This window comes from Kryptolebias marmoratus, linkage group LG12 (genome assembly GCF_001649575.2).
Source record: "Kryptolebias marmoratus isolate JLee-2015 linkage group LG12, ASM164957v2, whole genome shotgun sequence".
Classification (NCBI taxonomy): domain Eukaryota; kingdom Metazoa; phylum Chordata; class Actinopteri; order Cyprinodontiformes; family Rivulidae; genus Kryptolebias; species Kryptolebias marmoratus.
In genome coordinates this window covers 25,130,153-25,141,512 of record NC_051441.1, presented here as the reverse complement: position 1 = coordinate 25,141,512, position 11,360 = coordinate 25,130,153, and the positions used below count along the sequence as shown (strand labels likewise).

The following is an 11,360-nucleotide window of genomic DNA, read 5'->3' as shown; positions in this document are numbered from 1 at the left end:
TTGAACATGGTGTTCGTTATGGACAATCCATGACGAGCACAGAAGTCCAACAACAGAACACCGNTCGGGTTCAGATCAGGGGGGCCGTTCCTCCCAACCACACCCCTCCAGGTCTCACTGTCATTGCCCACGTGAGCGTTGAAGTCCCCCAGCAGAACAAGGGAGTCCCCAGGAGGGGCACCCTACAGTAACCCTTCCAAGGACTCCAAAAAGGGTGGGTAATCTGAACTGCTGTACGGCGCATAAACGCAAACAACAGTCAGGACCCGTCCCCCCACACGTAGGGGGAGGGAGGCTACCCTCTCGTTCACCAGGGTAAACCCCAACGTACAGGCACCAAGATGGGGGGCAACAAGTATACCCACTCCTGCTCGGCGCCTCTCACCGGGGACAACTCCAGAGTGAAAGAGTGTCCAACCCCTCTCAAGGAGACTGGTTCCAGAGCCAGAGCCATGCGTTGAGGTGAGCCCGACTATTTCTAGCCGGAACCTCTCAACCTCACACACCAGCTCAGTTTTAGAAAAATGTGATACATATTACACCTATTCTAGCTGTATACAGACACAAAGAGTTGTGGCATTGCAACACGGTAATGTAATGCCAACTTATCATCTGCTGGTTCCCAAATCAAGCCAACTGTTAGAACCCTTTCACATTGGATGACAACTTAGTTTTATTGTAAAACTATCAATCATAAAATGGGTCATCTTTGCAGGGTCTTGGTGAGGTCTTCAGGGGAGTATTAAGAACAAAGTGAGCTCCCTATTGTGTTTTTTCATGTAGTGATGTCCAGGGTGGAGTGTGGGTGGAGCATGATGGCAGTGTATCCAGGATGCAGGCCTGAGCACATACTGGTGCTCAGGCCTGCGAGAACATGCTCATGTCTCCCAGTTCTTCAGCAGGTCTTCAAGTTCTACGGAAGCCTGTTAATCACTCATTCATTCAAATCAGATGATTCAAGGGAGAGAAACACCCAAAACACACAAGATAATGGCCCTCCAGGACAAGGATTGGACACCACTAACGTAGCTAGACAAGAGAGCTATGTCTAGGCCCAGGAGAGCAGCTCAGGGAAGTGGATAATAGCAGTGAGAAGGGCTCTTTTATACATGTGAACACAGTATCAAAAGCAAAGACTGACACAGAATGTTGAGTCTTTAACAAAATCTGGACTTCTACATTGATTTACTGCAAAGCCCTGACCTTAGTTTGTAAAGAACAGTATGTTGTTTCTAAGGATTGTGAACTAAATTAGCACAATTAGACTAAACAGAGAAATACAGAGCAGGTACATACATTGGAAGTTCTGCTGTCAAAACTGAAAAAGCAAAAATACCTTTTTCATCAGGATTAACATCCAGGAATGGAACAGGACTAGTTTTGTGATATCTCGACAAAACAGTAAAAAACATTGTAACTGTTCTCTGATGGGGAGTTTATTAAAATATTTGAAGTGACGTGTCCTGAGAGAGAGATAAAAAAAAGAAGAGAACTTTCTGCATGTCTTACTGATGATCACCTGCAGCTGTACTTTACATCTACCTCAGGCATGAAACATGACTTCCGAACATGTTTAAGCCCAACAAAAATAAGATTTCTTTCATTGGAGAAAAAGAAACAAAAAATAGCTAACTCTATGTTGTTCATTTGGTGTTTAAAATGCTGTAAAATGTGCATATTTTCAGAAATAATTTTCAGATTGTTCATTATTTACATTAAAAATATTAAATTTATATTCTAAATATGACTGGTTCACATTTTTATTGCACAGTTACCACACCTACTCTTAGATGGTAATAAAAGATTTGTGGGCCAATGTCGAATTCCAGCTCCAACCTGCAAACACCATTTATTTTAAAACAGGTTTTTCTCAAAACATTATAGTTAACAAAACATAATATCCGTCCATCCATGTTTTTATCCACTTTTTTGTGCAGGGTTGCAAGAGAACGTGCCTATCCCACTCGCACCTAGTGACAATTTAGAATTACTAGTCAACTTTACCTCCATGTTTTTGGTCTGTAGGAAACTGGGGCACCTGGAGAAAACCCACAAATGCACGAAGAGAACATGTAAACTCCACATAGAAAGGCTGACTTTTGAACCTGTGACCGTCTTGCTGAAAGGCGACAGATCTAATTCTGCTCCGCTGTGCTACTCTCAGTACAAAATATATATATTTTAAAGTGCTGGTGGAAAGAAATTGCATTTTAGTTGTATCAATCAGTTTGAGCCTGCTGCAATTAGTGTCTGGGGTTCACTCTCTTGAAAGTGTCCAGTAGTAAAGATGAATTAACTGCTGTGTAACAGACTGAGAGAAAGCTTTCACACTGCTGCTCAACACAATGTTAATTATTATGTTATGTTATAATAATAATAATACCAATAATAATAATAACTACAAACACAAGATTATAAAAGTTGGCCCTGACTAAGCTGGCAGGTTATGCAACAAAGCTCAGGAAACTATTGACCACCTACTTTCTGGGTGTTCTGAGTTAGCCAAAAGTGAATTCATTGACAGACATAAAAAGGCTGCACTGGAACATCTGCCAGGAACACAAAATTAAAACAAAAGACAAATGAAATAAAAGAAAACAATGACATCTCCATTCTCTGGGACATGCCAATCCAAATGGATATGGAAATTGGTGCTAATAGGCCAGACATTGTCATCAAAAACAAAAAAAGAATAAGCCTGCCTTCTTATTAATATGTCCATCCCATCAGAAAGTAACACCTCTGTTAAAGTTGTTGAAAAACCGGCCAAATATAAAGCCCTGGAAATACACATTTGAGCATATGTGTGGGCCTAAAAACAAAACCCGTTCCAGTAATAATTGTAGCACAGGGACTTATCAAAAGGGGATGGAAAAGGTTGTCGACCAAATCCCAGACAACAGCAAGGTGACAGAACTACAAAAGAAAAATCATACACTTGGGGACAGCACATATTCTAAGAAAGGCAGTTTGCATCAAATAAGCCTCATCTCTATCTATGCCTTATTATGACCTTGGTTTGAGCCCAACTGTAATGTTGTTAAATTTGCAAATTCTAAAAAACAGAGGATAGTAATAATATAGTAATAATAATAAAAAAAATGTCAGTGGCTACAGAAACGTTAGATTTTTACCTGTAAAGTAGATGGTTGTTAGTAAAATTTAGAAGCAAAAACAAAATGTTCTTATATTAATCAGATAAATAAATTCCAGTTAAATTCTGTCTTCTGTTTGAAGTTTGAAATGTCTGTCCTATAGAAAATCATTTAATGTCAGAATATGTCTAGATAATATGAAGCTGGTACTGTCGGACTTAGTGTTTTATCAAAGATTTTTTTTCTAATTTCTAATTAAACTGAAAATGTAACTGTTTAGAACAAAAGGTTTACAGTAAAAAACATTTTCTCCAAAAATACTAATCATGTCACAGGGCTCTCTCTCTCTCTGTGTCACTGGAACTCTGGAAAAAATCTCCTCCATATTATTAGCAGAAGGATATGTTTCTACCAAAAAGAACTAACAGAAAAACAGTTACAGCAGATCTAATTTATAAATCAGATTAAAAGGTCCTTTTTTATTATTTGTGCACACCTCAAAACATTAGTCCACATTACAGTTTTTGTTCTTACGTTCAAAGTGTCTGTTCAAATAATCAGAAACTTTGTCTAAAGTAATATAAAAAATCAGAATACAAACAAACCTTTTCCTTAATGTTAGATCTGTTGGATTAGGTCATTCGTTCATTTTACTATTGCTACAAACCCTGAACCTTGTGATGTTAACAATCGTTTAACAAACATTTTAGGAGCAGAGGACATAAGGTGTGAGAGAGAGGCAGCTGTGCAAAGTAGTAACACAGTTAAAAAAACGAAAGATTTTCTTGTTTTACTAAAACAAAGACAAATTGATCCCTGTGCTAACATTTTCATTATCTTATTTTTTTAGCATCATTACTGTCATTGACATTGCTGACTGTAGCAGGAGTCCCTTACACAGTGCTTTCCAGCGCAGGCAGTTAACAGATTCCTAACTCACCTAGGGCTGCAACTAACGATAATTTCAATAATCGATTAATCGGGAGATTATTTTCTCGATTAATCGGTCGTCTTGGAACCCCCCGCTGTTTGGAATTGCATAGATTACTGAACAAAAACATGTAGCTGCCTGTATAGTTAGTTGTGATAAAGAAATAAAACTAAGAGAAATGTCAAATAACTTTAGTAAATAAAACTAAATGTCAACAAAAATATAAAAAATGTATACTATATCCCGAAAAATAAATGTGGATGCTACTTTTTAAAAAAGTGCAAAACAGAGGCATTTTGTTGTTTAAAGGCCCTGAGTCTTTCACATTAACATTTGTGTTGAGAACAAGTAAAGCTTCAATCATGAAACCATGACACATGGTGCACACACTACGAGATGCACTCAATCACTCCCTTTCTTTAGGAACTTTGCATTGCAATGTAAAAATGTTAGCATGTCAACATGTTCCTGGCTAAGGCTGGCTCTGTTTTTGGAGGCTATGTGGTGTGCATTTCTTTCCCATCATGACATATTCTTTCACTGTTTGTTGTTTTTTTCTGAAATGAGAAAGACCATATTATAGCATAAATTACAAAAACTTAAAAAATGTTTAAATTGCATTCATTCATTTTGGCCCACATAAAAAAGTTATCTGTATGTAAAGGAGTAGGTTGATGTAAAACTTTTACTACTTTCTTATTTTTAAATAAATCAATNAACACAAAACTCTATTCAGCAGATTCTAACCTGCAGTGAGTAAAATATGCCCCCTAAAACGGTAATGGAGTAGCAGAAAGAAAGTTTGCAGTGAGGAAGAGGAGCCGTAGCTTCTTCATCATCATACGGAGAGGACGGAGTGTTCAGATTTCACAACGCACTGCGGGTGACGTCACTGTTTCCACGACAACGTTAGTGACGCATAAATTGCGCGACACATATCGATAATGAATTTTGTTGCCAACGCTTTTAATCATTGAATTTTATCGATTTTATCGATTCGTTGTTGCAGCCCTAAACTCACCATGTTCTACGACAGACAGAGGTGGAAAGCTCAAAAAGAAAAAAAAAAATCAATAAAAAACAACTTGTAACCCATTCTTCTGTCTGCTGAGCTCTAATCCAAACCGACCTTCAGCTGCATGATGAACGGCAGATAATATTCCTCTGTAGAAATGCTATTTCCTTTAATAGTCTCTCAAATGTTGTTTCTTCCTCTGACTTTTTTAACACCCTGCAGACAGTCCAAACAGTTAATTCGTGTTTTCTTGACTCAGTAAAAACATTTTTACACCAAGTGGTGAAGGACAATGTAGCTGCTCGTGGTGTGTTCACTGATTGGAAAAAGATCAGGTTTTTGGTCACTGATCAAGGTCAATTAGGCTGAATATCAACCGGTGTTGGTCACAAGCCAATCCTCTGGTGCATCTCTACTAATTATAAATATTCTAATTGGCAGCACTGAGTTTAGCCTGTTTGATCTAGACTTCTGCAATAGTCCTTGTTCTGTATGTGGATCTTTAGGAAAAAGAAAAAGTTCCCCACCCCTGTCCTAAACCAACAGCTTTATGAGAACGAGGATAAGAACAACACCTTGGACGTTCAGAGAGATAATATTTATGGAAACACAAGTAGAGGTCGACTGATGTGAATTTTTAAGAAGTGGTCAATATCGGCTGATTACAATTGGTCGGCCAATTAATCAGTCCATCTCTAAACATAAGGTCACAGTTCTGACTATCAGGAAAGCTGGCTAAACATAATTCATCTATTCTGGTTGTCCCATTTCCATTCAAACAAAAAATGCATAACGTTAAAGTATTTACAGAAATATTACCAAGAATGTTACAAGACTAGGAACAGATACAAAGGAGCAGTTTAAATTTGGGGAAATGATTGATTTCTAAAACAGGAAGTATCAACTGGCTCTTCATTACTCCAAGAATTATCAGTGAAATAATATCCCAATGGATTTTTCTAAGAGAAATTGATATATGACATACTGAGGAGTCTTTATGCAAAAAAAAACTACCAAACTTTGGAAAACCATCACTAAAAGCCCAAATAACAAGTGATGAATGTAACAAGAAATCAGTTCTAATAAGGCACTCTCCTTCAAGTCTGTGTTTTGAGTTGGTGGATAATTTATCATTAATCAGCTCAGCTTGCAGGTGTTTTCACAGCAGCAGATGTTGACACATAAATCAGAGCTCTCACTCCCGAATATGACAATTGTCCTCTTCCAACTGAGCTGCAAAATCACCTTCCTGTTTTTAACTACTCTGCTCTGCTTAACTTTAAGGACTTTTATTTCCACGATGAAGAGATTTGCATTTGGTTTTCCTACCCAGCAATAGTCCTCACCAAGATCGGGAATGAGCACTAGTTTTTGAAATACAACTAGGTTTTGTTACGCTCTAAGTATAAAGGCTAAGGGAAAACAGATGTGCAAATCTTTTTTTTAAGTTTTTTTTTTTTGGATCAGAGGGTAAAAATTAGTCCTAAAATAAGGAAATGAACTGCAGATAAACAAAACAACATATTCCACCATTCATCCTTCCATTTTTATTGTCTGCTTTTTATCTATTTGAACAGGACACTAAGAGTAGTGCAGGAGTATGAGAAGATGTCAAGGAAACTTGCAGACCACAGGAACCACCTTCTCTTCAGTTTGAGATATAGACAACAAAGACACATCCTCAAAAGCATAAGACTCAACTTTACCATCAAAGGACATAGAGCAGAAGAGATACTTCTGAAAGCTCAAAACAAGCTACTTGGTGAGTGAATAAGACAGATCCACGTCACAATCCACTTCACCTCTCTCACACAGAATTGTCCAGACCTGCCAGAAGCTGTCAACTATTTTACCTCACACTGTGACAGAAGAAGTTTCGAGATTTGTTGAAAAGGCAGTTTTCACAGCATCAGAAAAGCAAGGAGCAGAAATGCAAGTTCTTAAAATTATAACAGAGCAATTTCTTCGTCACAAACAACCAGGCGAAATCAGGAGGATGTCACCCACAGAAATATTTAGGACCAGTGGGTCATTTGATGTCCCTTCAGTCTTCACTTGAATATCCACATCAGAAGCAGTGAAAAATGTCAGAAAACGACTTCTATAAGATAATGATCTAAACGAAAGAACCGATTTCCCTTTGGATTAGATCTATACCTTGCTGAACCTCTGTCTTTTTACCACTTATTTCAAATATGACAATTTTTACATACAGAAGCATGGTTGTGCAATGGGATCTCCAGTGTCATCAATCTCTACACGTGGCCAATCTTTACATGGAGGAAGTGGATAACAGAGCCACTTGTGAACGATACCCAAGTCAAAATCCAAGCCAAAGAAGTAGCAGCATTCACCAGACACATCAACACTGTTGATAACAACATCAAGTTCAGCAGAGAGGATGCAAATGATAACAAGCTCCCTTTTTAGCTATTTGGCGCACACGGAAAGAGATGAAAGTCTCAACATTAAAGTTTACAGGAAATCAACCCACACCGAACAGTACCTTCTGTTTGACTCTCATCACCCACTGGAACACAAACTTTCTGTCATCAGAACTTCACATCATCGGGCCGAACATGTCCCTAAGAGGACAGAAGGGAAGGAGAAGGAACAGAAATACATCAGAAAAAAAGAACTCCAAACATGTGGATATCCTAACTGGGCTTTTGTCAAGTCAAAGAGGAAATCTAGAAAACACGCCACTGAACAGAACAGGAAGAAGAACAAAAGCAAAATGTATTATCATCTCATATGTTGCCGGAGTATGTGAGAAACTCTCTAAACCCAACAGGACTCTCAGAGAGAGGCTGGTCCATCCTAAGAACAAAACACCCAAATACAAACTGAGTGGTGTGGTGTCTGATGTTCAGTGCAGCGAGCAATGTCCAGAACTCTATATTGGAGAAAATAAACAGCCTCTCCACAGGTGCATTTGCACAATACAGAAGTGTCAGTGTTTAAGCAAAGAATAAGGTCTGTATGAAGCTGACAACATAAAGGTGGTTGTACTTGAACCCCACTTGATAACAGACAATGAATTTATAACCTGCTCTGGAGCCTGTTTCTGAAGAGTATCTCTAGGAGAACAAAGACAAAAAGTTTTGGATTCTCAAAAATACAGGATTCTGTCCTCAAGCCAAACACAAAGTTTTTAAAGCTAGCTTTGTCACCTTGGAACAAAGGAAAAAGACAGAAAGCCTGTTACAGACAAACATCTGACATCTCATCCATAGGCTAAGGTAGGCAAGATCCATATAACGTTTAGCTTTATACATACATATATAAAAGTACATGCTCTAGAAATATTAAATAATTGATTTTTTTTTTGCAACATGTTAGTATATGCAAGTGTAAAAAGAGCACACAAGTTTCTGACAGTGGAAAGAGGCGGTGCAACTTTTATTTTAGGTACAAGTCAGTGTTTCTGGGTTAAAAGGTTGGAAACAACTGATGTGTAAATATGATTACTGAATAAACCAATGGATTATTCAATACACTACTCGATTATTTAATAGCTGCAGCCCTAGCACTGACACGCTGCTTGAAATAGCAAGCAAATTTTGCATCTAACCCAGCGTGCGACTGTGTGCATTATCATGGAAGAGATGTGGACCCACTCTTGTTGTTCAGTTGTGTGTACTAGTGACGGTAAATTTATTGTGTTGTCATGTCATTCATATCACACAAAGACTTATACTGGCATTATTGTGAACAGTAAGATACGGCATGGCCCTAGTTCTTCCACTTTAAATCACTGGGGATGCTAACTGGGGATGCTAAGCTGCTTTTTAAGAAGACCTGGTCAACAAAAACAAACCAGTCATGCACACTGCAAAGTTTCCAGAACAGGAGGAAGGAAGAAAAGAAAAACATCCGTCTGATTTCAATAAAATATGTAGATTTTCTATTTTATGTGGACTTTATGACTGGATAATGTTACTTCCGTCTTGAGGTGAATATAACAGTGCAAGCTGCATGCTTTGCTGCATCAACACATATGATAACATCACATATATGCATAGACTCTGCACTTCTTGCAGGCACTGAATAGGTCAGAGCACTTCCTTTCTTCCTCATAAAAGCAAAAGCTATCCCTCCAGGTTCATACTTTGTGTTAGATTATTGTATTTACAAGCATTTCCACTAAAATACAAACTAGCAGGTCAGGTTTGACAGCAAAAGGAGCACTAAATCATGACATATGAAGCTCGATGCTTCTGCAGCTGCAGGAGTGAAAACAGCTTTATGAAGTCAGTGTACTCATGTGTCAGGGTTCTAATAAGGGACTTCATTCATAAATGCATGAGTAACTAACACTGTTAGGTTCCTGTATGGGTTGGTGTTGCTCCTGGGAGGTATAGTGTTGGTTACTAGTAACCAGGGGTGATTACATGTTGGCTGGGAGTTAATTGCTGCCATCTGTTAGCTTCAGGCGTCAACTCTGTATTTTGGCTGGTTAACTGTTAGCTGTACTATAATCACCTATACTGTTAGCTGAATGGAAGCACCTGTACCAACTAACTATAACCTGGTTATCCGGTTAGTTAGGTGGAAGCTGTGCTAGCTAAACTGCTAACAGTTTGTGGAGAGACGATAAAGGCAAAATGTCAGTTCTCCGCTCGGTTGGGAAAAATAAATAAATAAATTTGAATGTCTGGCCACATCGTTCCTGAACAGTATGTCTCTCTCTTTTACACACACACACACACGCACACACCTACACACACACACACACGCACATGCACACACACTCACACTCACACTCACTTTCTTTCTTTCTCTCTCTCTCTCTCTCTCTCTCTCTCTCGCTCACACACACACACTGTCACAGTACCGTCAGGATATCGGCGCAGGTCGGGTCGTTTCCTTTCGGCTCTCGTCGCAGCCGAGGCTGGGTCGGAGTGCGTCTTGCCCCCCTCCCCCCACAGGCGTCTCTCTCTCTCTCTCTCTCTCTCTCTCCGCGCTCAGGTTGTCCACGAAAAAGAAGGACGGGTCTCACCTCTTCTGTCGTCTCACCTACTCCATGTTTCCGTCGTTCGCTAACGCGCGCGCGCACTCTCTCCCACCACCAACAACAACATTACTGACGTCCTCCCCCTGCCACGTGACCAGTCTGCTGCGGCTAAAAATAGACTCCGTGCAAACAGACCGAGGCAGAGAGACAGGAAGACAGACAGGCAGGCAGCAGGCAGAGAGACAGGTAGAGACGGACAGACAGCAGGGAGAGAGTGAAACACAGACAGCAGTGTGTGAGAGAGAGAAACAGAAAGGTAAAAACAGACAGACAGCAGGGAGAGACAGGCAGCAAGGAGAGACAGACGGGTATCAGGAGACAGACTGGAAGTATGGAAAGACCTACAGGTAGAGGCAGACAAGCATCACTTTTAAAGCTGAATGTGAAGACTGTCCTGATCTTACAAAACTGTAAGAAATCATCCACTCAGGATGGCCCAGAGTGAAGAAGTCTCTTCCAGTGGAAGTCAAACCTTACTTCCTTGTGCGTCATAAACTGGCTGCAGAGATACCAGTGATATTCAGAGGTAAACATCTTGTAGTTCTTAAGTCTCTGGGAGAAAAGGTTGTGTACCTGGCTAATGAAGGACAGCAGAGCATGGGTCACACTAAACAACACCTCAGAGAACTTTACTGGTGGAAGAATTGGTCTACACAGTCCTGTCATCATACAGTATTTGTCAGGGATGTGACAAAACCACTATTGTTTCACCGCACCATTACAACCTGTCAAGTTTTCAAAGGATTACTGTCAATATTGTCAGTCCATTTGAACATGAAGCTCAGAACTGCAGGTTTGCCATCTCCTTGTTTATTTTCAGGCTATTATTTCAGTCCATAGCCTGAAATAACATTTACTTCTCATTATACAACAAACACTGTCAGGGCATTCCTAACTTCTCTTTTTGCTAATGAAGGAAAGCCTTGCACCATCACTACTGATAATGGACCACAGTTTACATCTTCTGCTTTTTTGGATTTCATGAGTGAATATAGCATTAAGCACATTAAAGCATGCATGCAATACTCGGGTATACAGATGGGTGGAACATTTTAACAGAGCGCTAAAAGACACCATTCAGGCAGCACAAACTATACAACGACCCTGGAGGTTTGCAGTTACAGAAATACTTAACAGCTGCAGAGCTTCACCTCATGCCACAACTGGTGAATCTTCTGTCCAACTTCTCAAAGGAAGACTAATGAGGTCAAAACTGGATGTCCTGCCTCCACCTAAAGACAATGGATATTATGACCACGTTAGAGGTAAAGTGGTTCTACAACAAGTCAAAAGTGCACAATA

At 39.5% G+C, this 11,360-nt stretch overlaps 1 protein-coding gene across 8 annotated transcripts in view; it reads right to left on the bottom strand.

The window, feature by feature from the left end:
- Positions 1–10,132, bottom strand: part of hdac5 (histone deacetylase 5) — a 95,302-nt gene extending 85,170 nt beyond the window's left edge. For 4 of the 8 annotated variants that reach the window (XM_037978544.1, XM_037978546.1, XM_037978545.1 and 1 more), the window contains exon 1: positions 9,879–10,122. The gene's annotated coding sequence lies outside the window, so the exon portion shown is untranslated. Of the gene's footprint in view, positions 1–7,547; positions 7,627–9,878 lie in introns of all 8 variants that reach the window. The other 4 variants (XM_037978543.1, XM_025002171.2, XM_037978541.1 and 1 more) reach the window with 3 other exon arrangements.
- Positions 10,133–11,360: the final 1,228 nt, after the last annotated feature.